The 12,660-nt window shown below is 41.7% G+C and overlaps 14 non-coding genes across 14 annotated transcripts; all 14 read left to right on the forward strand.

The window, feature by feature from the left end:
- The first annotated feature begins 773 nt into the window (after positions 1 to 773).
- trnal-cag (transfer RNA leucine (anticodon CAG)) lies at positions 774 to 856 on the forward strand. The gene has a single exon. It is a non-coding gene; the product is annotated as a tRNA-Leu (tRNA).
- A 295-nt stretch (positions 857 to 1,151) lies between these two features.
- Positions 1,152 to 1,233, forward strand: trnas-aga (transfer RNA serine (anticodon AGA)). Its single transcript has one exon. It is a non-coding gene; the product is annotated as a tRNA-Ser (tRNA).
- Positions 1,234 to 2,554: 1,321 nt separating this feature from the next.
- On the forward strand, positions 2,555 to 2,637 carry trnal-cag (transfer RNA leucine (anticodon CAG)). The gene has a single exon. It is a non-coding gene; the product is annotated as a tRNA-Leu (tRNA).
- A 295-nt stretch (positions 2,638 to 2,932) lies between these two features.
- Positions 2,933 to 3,014, forward strand: trnas-aga (transfer RNA serine (anticodon AGA)). The gene has a single exon. It is a non-coding gene; the product is annotated as a tRNA-Ser (tRNA).
- A 1,322-nt stretch (positions 3,015 to 4,336) lies between these two features.
- trnal-cag (transfer RNA leucine (anticodon CAG)) lies at positions 4,337 to 4,419 on the forward strand. Its single transcript has one exon. It is a non-coding gene; the product is annotated as a tRNA-Leu (tRNA).
- A 294-nt stretch (positions 4,420 to 4,713) lies between these two features.
- On the forward strand, positions 4,714 to 4,795 carry trnas-aga (transfer RNA serine (anticodon AGA)). Its single transcript has one exon. It is a non-coding gene; the product is annotated as a tRNA-Ser (tRNA).
- Positions 4,796 to 6,117: 1,322 nt separating this feature from the next.
- On the forward strand, positions 6,118 to 6,200 carry trnal-cag (transfer RNA leucine (anticodon CAG)). The gene has a single exon. It is a non-coding gene; the product is annotated as a tRNA-Leu (tRNA).
- Positions 6,201 to 6,494: 294 nt separating this feature from the next.
- On the forward strand, positions 6,495 to 6,576 carry trnas-aga (transfer RNA serine (anticodon AGA)). Its single transcript has one exon. It is a non-coding gene; the product is annotated as a tRNA-Ser (tRNA).
- A 1,322-nt stretch (positions 6,577 to 7,898) lies between these two features.
- Positions 7,899 to 7,981, forward strand: trnal-cag (transfer RNA leucine (anticodon CAG)). Its single transcript has one exon. It is a non-coding gene; the product is annotated as a tRNA-Leu (tRNA).
- Positions 7,982 to 8,275: 294 nt separating this feature from the next.
- Positions 8,276 to 8,357, forward strand: trnas-aga (transfer RNA serine (anticodon AGA)). Its single transcript has one exon. It is a non-coding gene; the product is annotated as a tRNA-Ser (tRNA).
- A 1,321-nt stretch (positions 8,358 to 9,678) lies between these two features.
- On the forward strand, positions 9,679 to 9,761 carry trnal-cag (transfer RNA leucine (anticodon CAG)). Its single transcript has one exon. It is a non-coding gene; the product is annotated as a tRNA-Leu (tRNA).
- Positions 9,762 to 10,066: 305 nt separating this feature from the next.
- On the forward strand, positions 10,067 to 10,148 carry trnas-aga (transfer RNA serine (anticodon AGA)). The gene has a single exon. It is a non-coding gene; the product is annotated as a tRNA-Ser (tRNA).
- A 1,322-nt stretch (positions 10,149 to 11,470) lies between these two features.
- Positions 11,471 to 11,553, forward strand: trnal-cag (transfer RNA leucine (anticodon CAG)). The gene has a single exon. It is a non-coding gene; the product is annotated as a tRNA-Leu (tRNA).
- Positions 11,554 to 11,847: 294 nt separating this feature from the next.
- On the forward strand, positions 11,848 to 11,929 carry trnas-aga (transfer RNA serine (anticodon AGA)). The gene has a single exon. It is a non-coding gene; the product is annotated as a tRNA-Ser (tRNA).
- Positions 11,930 to 12,660: the final 731 nt, after the last annotated feature.

The raw sequence follows: 12,660 nt of genomic DNA on the forward strand, positions 1-12,660 counted from the left end.
ATTTGAGATAGGACTGCTGGCCATCTATCTCACCTCACACATTTACACACCTGGTTATCCATCCTTCTAGGTCTTGAGGTCAACAGTAGCATAGGTTACAGGTTTGTGGGCAAGCCACAGATTTCAGGTGAGATCCCATGATACACTCAAAAATACAACAACACGATTCTCATGAATAACCATTAAGCCTTTTGCTAAGATTTCCCCCATTTTGACATGTGGACCTGTTGTCACGGATTGCTCCAGACACTTTTTGGGTCCTATATGAGGGATTTTTATATTCATGTCAAAATGACCATATTCTGAAGACACTCTTATAGTCTGCAGGGTAATCGAACTCGCCGCATCTAAAGTCAAGCCACAGGTCACAGATGAGCTGCCTTGTTAAACGGTAAAAATAAATAAAAACAAGATTGCGCTGAAAATACCCATTAAGCCATTTGTTAAGATTTCCCCCGTGTGGACCTGTTGTCACTCTTACCCTGATGGTTGCTCATACTTCCAGACACCTTTTCGGTCTTATCTGAGCAATTTGATCATTTATATCAGAATGTCCATATTCTGAGGCCAATGTAGCGCTCAATCAATAACGATTTTCTACGCGTTTCCCATTGAAGGCCATATTGAGGTTAAATCAATGACTGGAGCTTTTAATTGATAAAAACAAATGACTATTGAAAGTGCAAGTCAGTATCGTGCATTTACTGGTCTTTATTTACTGGTCATTTACTGGTCTTCTACTCTTTAACCCGAAACCCAGTTACCGTCCAGTAGTCAGGATGGCCGAGCGGTCTAAGGCGCTGCGTTCAGGTCGCAGTCTCCCCTGGAGGCGTGGGTTCAAATCCCACTTCTGACAGATGTTTAGCTGCTCTCACGCAGGAGTCATGCTGCTTTGCAGTAATAATCAGAAGATGAAATAACAACTTCACACAGTGAAATAACAATTAGTAAATTAACCCTCTCAACCTTCTGGAGCTGGGCAAAGAAAATAAGAAAAAACAGTACTTAATAACAACTGAATGAGGGGAACATTTCATGAAGTTAATGTATTATAGTGAGTTACTACATTATCCTTCAGTTATTAAATTATCGTTTGCTGTAGGCTATGCCTGCCGGGCCCTTCACTTCTAACAAAAAATTCTACTGTCACAGTTGTCGTGGCCGAGTGGTTAAGGCGATGGACTAGAAATCCATTGGGATCTTCCCGCGCAGGTTCGAATCCTGCCGACAACGAAAATACATTTTTTTGGACCCCTCCGGAGGTGGAAGTTTATTCGTGTTTCATATACCAATCACATCCTCTCATATCTCCACAAGTACATAGGGATCAGGTGTCCATTTGGGATAGGACTGCTGGCCATCTATCTCACCTCACACATTTACACACCTGGTTATCCATCCTTCTAGCTCTTGAGGTCAACAGTAGCATAGGTTACAGGTTTGTGGGCAAGCCACAGATTTCAGGTGAGATCCCATGATACACTCAAAAATACAACAACACGATTCTCATGAATAACCATTAAGCCTTTTGCTAAGATTTCCCCCATTTTGACATGTGGACCTGTTGTCACGGATTGCTCCAGACACTCTTTGGGTCCTATATGAGGGATTTTTATATTCATGTCAAAATGACCATATTCTGAAGACACTCTTATAGTCTGCAGGGTAATCGAACTCGCCGCATCTAAAGTCAAGCCACACGTCATAGGTGAGATGCCTTGTTAAACCCGAAAAATATAATAAAAACACGATTGCGTTGAAAATAACCATTAAGCCATTCAGTTCGCAGTCTCCCCTGGAGGCGTGTGTTCGACACCCACTTCTGACAACTATTTAGCGCCTGCATGTCCTGCTGCTTTGTTGAAAACCAGTTGATAAATAAATGACTTACGGTAATGGAAATAACACCTAGTTAATATGACTAGTGAATAACTATCGTATTTGTAACATTCTGCAAAAACAGCTAGTTGATGAGAGGCTGAAAGAGAATTGCAAGAATCGCGCAATTTCCCAAACAGGCAGATAACAAAAGGCATCTCGGAAGGCACAACTCGTCGGTCGTTGTCAGTGGATTGTATTGGCGGGAAGAACAAACATATAGTCTTCAGGGTAATCGAAGTCGCCGCATCTAAAGTCAAGCCACAGGTCACAGATGAGCTGCCTTGTTAAACCCTAAAAATAAATAAAAACAAGATTGCGCTGAAAATACCCATTAAGCCATTTGTTAAGATTTCCCCCGTGTGGACCGGTTGTCACTCTTACCCTGATGGTTGCTCATACTTCCAGACACCTTTTCGGTCTTATCTGAGCAATTTGATCATTTATATCAGAATGTCCATATTCTGAGGCCAATGTAGCGCTCAATCAATAACGATTTTCTACGCGTTTCCCATTGAAGGCCATATTGAGGTTAAATCAATGACTGGAGCTTTTAATTGATAAAAACAAATGACTATTGAAAGTGCAAGTCAGTATCGTGCATTTACTGGTCTTTATTTACTGGTCATTTACGGGTCTTCTACTCTTTAACCCGAAACCCAGTTACTGTCCAGTAGTCAGGATGGCCGAGCGGTCTAAGGCGCTGCGTTCAGGTCGCAGTCTCCCCTGGAGGCGTGGGTTCAAATCCCACTTCTGACAGATGTTTAGCTGCTCTCACGCAGGAGTCATGCTGCTTTGCAGTAATAATCAGAAGATGAAATAACAACTTCACACAGTGAAATAACAATTAGTAAATTAACCCTCTCAACCTTCTGGAGCTGGGCAAAGAAAATAAGAAAAAACAGTACTTAATAACAACTGAATGAGGGGAACATTTCATGAAGTTAATGTATTATAGTGAGTTACTACATTATCCTTCAGTTATTAAATCATCGTTTGCTGTAGGCTATGCCTGCCGGGCCCTTCACTTCTAACAAAAAATTCTACTGTCACAGTTGTCGTGGCCGAGTGGTTAAGGCGATGGACTAGAAATCCATTGGGATCTTCCCGCGCAGGTTCGAATCCTGCCGACAACGAAAATACATTTTTTTGGGACCCCTCCGGAGGTGGAAGTTTATTCGTGTTTCATATACCAATCACATCCTCTCATATCTCCACAAGTACATAGGGATCAGGTGTCCATTTGGGATAGGACTGCTGGCCATCTATCTCACCTCACACATTTACACACCTGGTTATCCATCCTTCTAGCTCTTGAGGTCAACAGTAGCATAGGTTACAGGTTTGTGGGCAAGCCACAGATTTCAGGTGAGATCCCATGATACACTCAAAAATACAACAACACGATTCTCATGAATAACCATTAAGCCTTTTGCTAAGATTTCCCCCATTTTGACATGTGGACCTGTTGTCACGGATTGCTCCAGACACTTTTTGGGTCCTATATGAGGGATTTTTATATTCATGTCAAAATGACCATATTCTGAAGACACTCTTATAGTCTGCAGGGTAATCGAACTCGCCGCATCTAAAGTCAAGCCACACGTCATAGGTGAGATGCCTTGTTAAACCCGAAAAATATAATAAAAACACGATTGCGTTGAAAATAACCATTAAGCCATTCAGTTCGCAGTCTCCCCTGGAGGCGTGTGTTCGACACCCACTTCTGACAACTATTTAGCGCCTGCATGTCCTGCTGCTTTGTTGAAAACCAGTTGATAAATAAATGACTTACGGTAATGGAAATAACACCTAGTTAATATGACTAGTGAATAACTATCGTATTTGTAACATTCTGCAAAAACAGCTAGTTGATGAGAGGCTGAAAGAGAATTGCAAGAATCGCGCAATTTCCCAAACAGGCAGATAACAAAAGGCATCTCAGAAGGCACAACTCGTCGGTCGTTGTCAGTGGATTGTATTGGCGGGAAGAACAAACATATAGTCTTCAGGGTAATCGAAGTCGCCGCATCTAAAGTCAAGCCACAGGTCACAGATGAGCTGCCTTGTTAAACGGTAAAAATAAATAAAAACAAGATTGCGCTGAAAATACCCATTAAGCCATTTGTTAAGATTTCCCCCGTGTGGACCTGTTGTCACTCTTACCCTGATGGTTGCTCATACTTCCAGACACCTTTTCGGTCTTATCTGAGCAATTTGATCATTTATATCAGAATGTCCATATTCTGAGGCCAATGTAGCGCTCAATCAATAACGATTTTCTACGCGTTTCCCATTGAAGGCCATATTGAGGTTAAATCAATGACTGGAGTTTTTAATTGATAAAAACAAATGACTATTGAAAGTGCAAGTCAGTATCGTGCATTTACTGGTCTTTATTTACTGGTCATTTACTGGTCTTCTACTCTTTAACCCGAAACCCAGTTACTGTTCAGTAGTCAGGATGGCCGAGCGGTCTAAGGCGCTGCGTTCAGGTCGGAGTCTCCCCTGGAGGCGTGGGTTCAAATCCCACTTCTGACAGATGTTTAGCTGCTCTCACGCAGGAGTCATGCTGCTTTGCAGTAATAATCAGAAGATGAAATAACAACTTCACACAGTGAAATAACAATTAGTAAATTAACCCTCTCAACCTTCTGGAGCTGGGCAAAGAAAATAAGAAAAAACAGTACTTAATAACAACTGAATGAGGGGAACATTTCATGAAGTTAATGTATTATAGTGAGTTACTACATTATCCTTCAGTTATTAAATTATCATTTGCTGTAGGCTATGCCTGCAGGGCCCTTCACTTCTAACAAAAATTCTACTGTCACAGTTGTCGTGGCCGAGTGGTTAAGGCGATGGACTAGAAATCCATTGGGATCTTCCCGCGCAGGTTCGAATCCTGCCGACAACGAAAATATAATTTTTTGGGACCCCTCCGGAGGTGGAAGTTTATTCGTGTTTCATATACCAATCACATCCTCTCAGATCTCCACAAGTACATAGGGATCAGGTGTCCATTTGGGATAGGACTGCTGGCCATCTATCTCACCTCACACATTTACACACCTGGTTATCCATCCTTCTAGCTCTTGAGGTCAACAGTAGCATAGGTTACAGGTTTGTGGGCAAGCCACAGATTTCAGGTGAGATCCCATGATACACTCAAAAATACAACAACACGATTCTCATGAATAACCATTAAGCCTTTTGCTAAGATTTCCCCCATTTTGACATGTGGACCTGTTGTCACGGATTGCTCCAGACACTTTTTGGGTCCTATATGAGGGATTTTTATATTCATGTCAAAATGACCATATTCTGAAGACACTCTTATAGTCTGCAGGGTAATCGAACTCGCCGCATCTAAAGTCAAGCCACACGTCATAGGTGAGATGCCTTGTTAAACCCGAAAAATATAATAAAAACACGATTGCGTTGAAAATAACCATTAAGCCATTCAGTTCGCAGTCTCCCCTGGAGGCGTGTGTTCGACACCCACTTCTGACAACTATTTAGCGCCTGCATGTCCTGCTGCTTTGTTGAAAACCAGTTGATAAATAAATGACTTACGGTAATGGAAATAACACCTAGTTAATATGACTAGTGAATAACTATCGTATTTGTAACATTCTGCAAAAACAGCTAGTTGATGAGAGGCTGAAAGAGAACTGCAAGAATCGCGCAATTTCCCAAACAGGCAGATAACAAAAGGCATCTCGGAAGGCACAACTCGTCGGTCGTTGTCAGTGGATTGTATTGGCGGGAAGAACAAACATATAGTCTTCAGGGTAATCGAAGTCGCCGCATCTAAAGTCAAGCCACAGGTCACAGATGAGCTGCATTGTTAAACGGTAAAAATAAATAAAAACAAGATTGCGCTGAAAATACCCATTAAGCCATTTGTTAAGATTTCCCCCGTGTGGACCTGTTGTCACTCTTACCCTGATGGTTGCTCATACTTCCAGACACCTTTTCGGTCTTATCTGAGCAATTTGATCATTTATATCAGAATGTCCATATTCTGAGGCCAATGTAGCGCTCAATCAATAACGATTTTCTACGCGTTTCCCATTGAAGGCCATATTGAGGTTAAATCAATGACTGGAGTTTTTAATTGATAAAAACAAATGACTATTGAAAGTGCAAGTCAGTATCGTGCATTTACTGGTCTTTATTTACTGGTCATTTACTGGTCTTCTACTCTTTAACCCGAAACCCAGTTACTGTTCAGTAGTCAGGATGGCCGAGCGGTCTAAGGCGCTGCGTTCAGGTCCCAGTCTCCCCTGGAGGCGTGGGTTCAAATCCCACTTCTGACAGATGTTTAGCTGCTCTCACGCAGGAGTCATGCTGCTTTGCAGTAATAATCAGAAGATGAAATAACAACTTCACACAGTGAAATAACAATTAGTAAATTAACCCTCTCAACCTTCTGGAGCTGGGCAAAGAAAATAAGAAAAAACAGTACTTAATAACAACTGAATGAGGGGAACATTTCATGAAGTTAATGTATTATAGTGAGTTACTACATTATCCTTCAGTTATTAAATTATCATTTGCTGTAGGCTATGCCTGCAGGGCCCTTCACTTCTAACAAAAATTCTACTGTTACAGTTGTCGTGGCCGAGTGGTTAAGGCGATGGACTAGAAATCCATTGGGATCTTCCCGCGCAGGTTCGAATCCTGCCGACAACGAAAATATTTTTTTTTGGGACCCCTCCGGAGGTGGAAGTTTATTCGTGTTTCATATACCAATCACATCCTCTCAGATCTCCACAAGTACATAGGGATCAGGTGTCCATTTGGGATAGGACTGCTGGCCATCTATCTCACCTCACACATTTACACACCTGGTTATCCATCCTTCTAGCTCTTGAGGTCAACAGTAGCATAGGTTACAGGTTTGTGGGCAAGCCACAGATTTCAGGTGAGATCCCATGATACACTCAAAAATACAACAACACGATTCTCATGAATAACCATTAAGCCTTTTGCTAAGATTTCCCCCATTTTGACATGTGGACCTGTTGTCACGGATTGCTCCAGACACTTTTTGGGTCCTATATGAGGGATTTTTATATTCATGTCAAAATGACCATATTCTGAAGACACTCTTATAGTCTGCAGGGTAATCGAACTCGCCGCATCTAAAGTCAAGCCACACGTCATAGGTGAGATGCCTTGTTAAACCCGAAAAATATAATAAAAACACGATTGCGTTGAAAATAACCATTAAGCCATTCAGTTCGCAGTCTCCCCTGGAGGCGTGTGTTCGACACCCACTTCTGACAACTATTTAGCGCCTGCATGTCCTGCTGCTTTGTTGAAAACCAGTTGATAAATAAATGACTTACGGTAATGGAAATAACACCTAGTTAATATGACTAGTGAATAACTATCGTATTTGTAACATTCTGCAAAAACAGCTAGTTGATGAGAGGCTGAAAGAGAACTGCAAGAATCGCGCAATTTCCCAAACAGGCAGATAACAAAAGGCATCTCGGAAGGCACAACTCGTCGGTCGTTGTCAGTGGATTGTATTGGCGGGAAGAACAAACATATAGTCTTCAGGGTAATCGAAGTCGCCGCATCTAAAGTCAAGCCACAGGTCACAGATGAGCTGCATTGTTAAACGGTAAAAATAAATAAAAACAAGATTGCGCTGAAAATACCCATTAAGCCATTTGTTAAGATTTCCCCCGTGTGGACCTGTTGTCACTCTTACCCTGATGGTTGCTCATACTTCCAGACACCTTTTCGGTCTTATCTGAGCAATTTGATCATTTATATCAGAATGTCCATATTCTGAGGCCAATGTAGCGCTCAATCAATAACGATTTTCTACGCGTTTCCCATTGAAGGCCATATTGAGGTTAAATCAATGACTGGAGTTTTTAATTGATAAAAACAAATGACTATTGAAAGTGCAAGTCAGTATCGTGCATTTACTGGTCTTTATTTACTGGTCATTTACTGGTCTTCTACTCTTTAACCCGAAACCCAGTTACTGTTCAGTAGTCAGGATGGCCGAGCGGTCTAAGGCGCTGCGTTCAGGTCCCAGTCTCCCCTGGAGGCGTGGGTTCAAATCCCACTTCTGACAGATGTTTAGCTGCTCTCACGCAGGAGTCATGCTGCTTTGCAGTAATAATCAGAAGATGAAATAACAACTTCACACAGTGAAATAACAATTAGTAAATTAACCCTCTCAACCTTCTGGAGCTGGGCAAAGAAAATAAGAAAAAACAGTACTTAATAACAACTGAATGAGCGGAACATTTCATGAAGTTAATGTATTATATTGAGTTACTACATCATCCTTCAGTTATTAAATTATCATTTGCTGTAGGCTATGCCTGAAGGGCCCTTCACTTCTAACAAAAATTTTACTGTCACAGTTGTCGTGTCCGAGTGGTTAAGGCGATGGACTAGAAATCCATTGGGATCTTCCCGCGCAGGTTCGAATCCTGCCGACAACGAAAATACATTTTTTTGGGACCCCTCCGGAGGTGGAAGTTTATTCGTGTTTCATATACCAATCACATCCTCTCAGATCTCCACAAGTACATAGGGATCAGGTGTCCATTTGGGATAGGACTGCTGGCCATCTATCTCACCTCACACATTTACACACCTGGTTATCCATCCTTCTAGCTCTTGAGGTCAACAGTAGCATAGGTTACAGGTTTGTGGGCAAGCCACAGATTTCAGGTGAGATCCCATGATACACTCAAAAATACAACAACACGATTCTCATGAATAACCAATTAGCCTTTTGCTAAGATTTCCCCCATTTTGACATGTGGACCTGTTGTCACGGATTGCTCCAGACACTTTTTGGGTCCTATATGAGGGATTTTTATATTCATGTCAAAATGACCATATTCTGAAGACACTCTTATAGTCTGCAGGGTAATCGAACTCGCCGCATCTAAAGTCAAGCCACACGTCATAGGTGAGATGCCTTGTTAAACCCGAAAAATATAATAAAAACACGATTGCGTTGAAAATAACCATTAAGCCATTCAGTTCGCAGTCTCCCCTGGAGGCGTGTGTTCGACACCCACTTCTGACAACTATTTAGCGCCTGCATGTCCTGCTGCTTTGTTGAAAACCAGTTGATAAATAAATGACTTAATGTAATGGAAATACCACCTAGTTAATATGACTAGTGAATAACTATCGTATTTGTAACATTCTGCAAAAACAGCTAGTTGATGAGAGGCTGAAAGAGAATTGCAAGAATCGTGCAATTTCCCAAACAGGCAAAAACAAAAGGCATCTCGGAAGGCACAACTCGTCGGTCGTTGTCAGTGGATTGTATTGGCGGGAAGAACAAACATATAGTCTTCAGGGTAATCGAAGTCGCCGCATCTAAAGTCAAGCCACAGGTCACAGATGAGCTGCCTTGTTAAACGGTAAAAATAAATAAAAACAAGATTGCGCTGAAAATACCCATTAAGCCATTTGTTAAGATTTCCCCCGTGTGGACCTGTTGTCACTCTTACCCTGATGGTTGCTCATACTTCCAGACACCTTTTCGGTCTTATCTGAGCAATTTGATCATTTATATCAGAATGTCCATATTCTGAGGCCACTTTAGCGCTCAATCAATGACGATTTTCTACGCGTTTCCCATTGAAGGCCATATTGAGGTTAAATCAATGACTGGAGCTTTTAATTGATAAAAACAAATGACTATTGAAAGTGCAAGTCAGTATCGTGCATTTACTGGTCTTTATTTACTGGTCATTTACTGGTCTTCTACTCTTTAACCCGAAACCCAGTTACTGTCCAGTAGTCAGGATGGCCGAGCGGTCTAAGGCGCTGCGTTCAGGTCGCAGTCTCCCCTGGAGGCGTGGGTTCAAATCCAACTTCTGACAGATGTTTAGCTGCTCTCACGCAGGAGTCATGCTGCTTTGCAGTAATAATCAGAAGATGAAATAACAACTTCACACAGTGAAATAACAATTAGTAAATTAACCCTCTCAACCTTCTGGAGCTGGGCAAAGAAAATAAGAAAAAACAGTACTTAATAACAACTGAATGAGGGGAACATTTCATGAAGTTAATGTATTATAGTGAGTTACTACATTATCCTTCAGTTATTAAATGATCATTTGCTGTAGTTAAGGGCCCTGCTATGCCTGCAGGGCCCTTCACATCTAACAAAATTTCTACTGTCACAGTTGTCGTGGCCGAGTGGTTAAGGCGATGGAATAGAAATCCATTGGGATCTTCCCGCGCAGGTTCGAATCCTGTCGACAACAAAAATACATTTTTTTGGGACCCCTCCGGAGGTGGAAGTTTATTCGTGTTTCATATACCAATCACATCCTCTCATATCTCCACAAGTACATAGGGATCAGGTGTCCATTTGGGATAGGACTGCTGGCCATCTATCTCACCTCACACATTTACACACCTGGTTATCCATCCTTCTAGCTCTTGAGGTCAACAGTAGCATAGGTTACAGGTTTGTGGGCAAGCCACAGATTTCAGGTGAGATCCCATGATACACTCAAAAATACAACAACACGATTCTCATGAATAACCATTAAGCCTTTTGCTAAGATTTCCCCCATTTTGACATGTGGACCTGTTGTCACGGATTACTCCATACACTTTTTGGGTCCTATATGAGGGATTTTTATATTCATGTCAAAATGACCATATTCTGAAGACACTCTTATAGTCTGCAGGGTAATCGAACTCGCCGCATCTAAAGTCAAGCCACACGTCATAGGTGAGATGCCTTGTTAAACCCGAAAAATATAATAAAAACACGATTGCGTTGAAAATAACCATTAAGCCATTCAGTTCGCAGTCTCCCCTGGAGGCGTGTGTTCGACACCCACTTCTGACAACTATTTAGCGCCTGCATGTCCTGCTGCTTTGTTGAAAACCAGTTGATAAATAAATGACTTACGGTAATGGAAATAACACCTAGTTAATATGACTAGTGAATAACTATCGTATTTGTAAAATTCTGCAAAAACAGCTAGTTGATGAGAGGCTGAAAGAGAATTGCAAGAATCGCGCAATTTCCCAAACAGGCAGATAACAAAAGGCATCTCGGAAGGCACAACTCGTCGGTCGTTGTCAGTGGATTGTATTGGCGGGAAGAACAAACATATAGTCTTCAGGGTAATCGAAGTCGCCGCATCTAAAGTCAAGCCACAGGTCACAGATGAGCTGCCTTGTTAAACGGTAAAAATAAATAAAAACAAGATTGCGCTGAAAATACCCATTAAGCCATTTGTTAAGATTTCCCCCGTGTGGACCTGTTGTCACTCTTACCCTGATGTTTGCTCATACTTCCAGACACCTTTTCGGTCTTATCTGAGCAATTTGATCATTTATATCAGAATGTCCATATTCTGAGGCCACTTTAGCGCTCAATCAATGACGATTTTCTACGCGTTTCCCATTGAAGGCCATATTGAGGTTAAATCAATGACTGGAGCTTTTAATTGATAAAAACAAATGACTATTGAAAGTGCAAGTCAGTATCGTGCATTTACTGGTCTTTATTTACTGGTCATTTACTGGTCTTCTACTCTTTAACCCAAAACCCAGTTACTGTCAAGTAGTCAGGATGGCCGAGCGGTCTAAGGCGCTGCGCTCAGGTCGCAGTCTCCCCTGGTGGCGTGGGTTCAAATCCGACTTCTGACAGATGTTTAGCTGCTCTCACGCAGGAGTCATGCTGCTTTGCAGTAATAATCAGAAGATGAAATAACAACTTCACACAGTGAAATAACAATTAGTAAATTAACCCTCTCAACCTTCTGGAGCTGGGCAAAGAAAATAAGAAAAAACAGTACTTAATAACAACTGAATGAGGGGAACATTTCATGAAGTTAATGTATTATAGTGAGTAACTACATTATCCTTCAGTTATTAAATTATCATTTGCTGTAGGCTATGCCTGCAGGGCCCTTCACTTCTAACAAAAATTCTACTGTCACAGTTGTCTTGGCCGAGTGGTTAAGGCGATGGACTAGAAATCCATTGGGATCTTCCTGCGCAGGTTCGAATCCTGCCGACAACGAAAATACATTTTTTTGGGACCCCTCCGGAGGTGGAAGTTTATTCGTGTTTCATATACCAATCACATCCTCTCATATCTCCACAAGTACATAGGGATCAGGTGTCCATTTGGGATAGGACTGCTGGCCATCTATCTCACCTCACACATTTACACACCTGGTTATCCATCCTTCTAGCTCTTGAGGTCAACAGTAACATAGGTTACAGGTTTGTGGGCAAACCACAGATTTCAGGTGAGATCCCATGATACACTCAAAAATATATAATGGCAGGCACTGACAAATGCCCAGGAAATTACGAATTTTTTATTTTTGTTCGATTGGTTCGATTGGACACACAATCCCTGACTTAGGAGTACAGTATCTTATCCATTAGGCCACTGGGGCACTGTGTTCTCAGTATGACCTATACGAACTGATAGAAGAGGTAAAAAAATATATAATGGCAGGCACTGACAAATGCCCATGAAATTACGAATTTTTTATTTTTGTTCGTACTCCATTGCTAAAGAAACATTTTAGCAGAGGATTGTTTCGATCCATCGACCTCTGGGTTAGGGGCCCAGCACGCTTCCGCTTCACCACTCTGCTTCCAACCACCCAAGATTGGACACACAATCCCTGACTTAGGAGTACAGTATCTTATCCATTAGGCCACTGGGGCACTGTGTTCTCAGTATGACCTATACGAACTGATAGAAGAGGTAAAAAATATATATAATGTCAGGCACTG

The sequence above is a fragment of the Salvelinus fontinalis genome, unplaced genomic scaffold, assembly GCF_029448725.1.
Source record: "Salvelinus fontinalis isolate EN_2023a unplaced genomic scaffold, ASM2944872v1 scaffold_0195, whole genome shotgun sequence".
NCBI classification, from domain to species: domain Eukaryota; kingdom Metazoa; phylum Chordata; class Actinopteri; order Salmoniformes; family Salmonidae; genus Salvelinus; species Salvelinus fontinalis.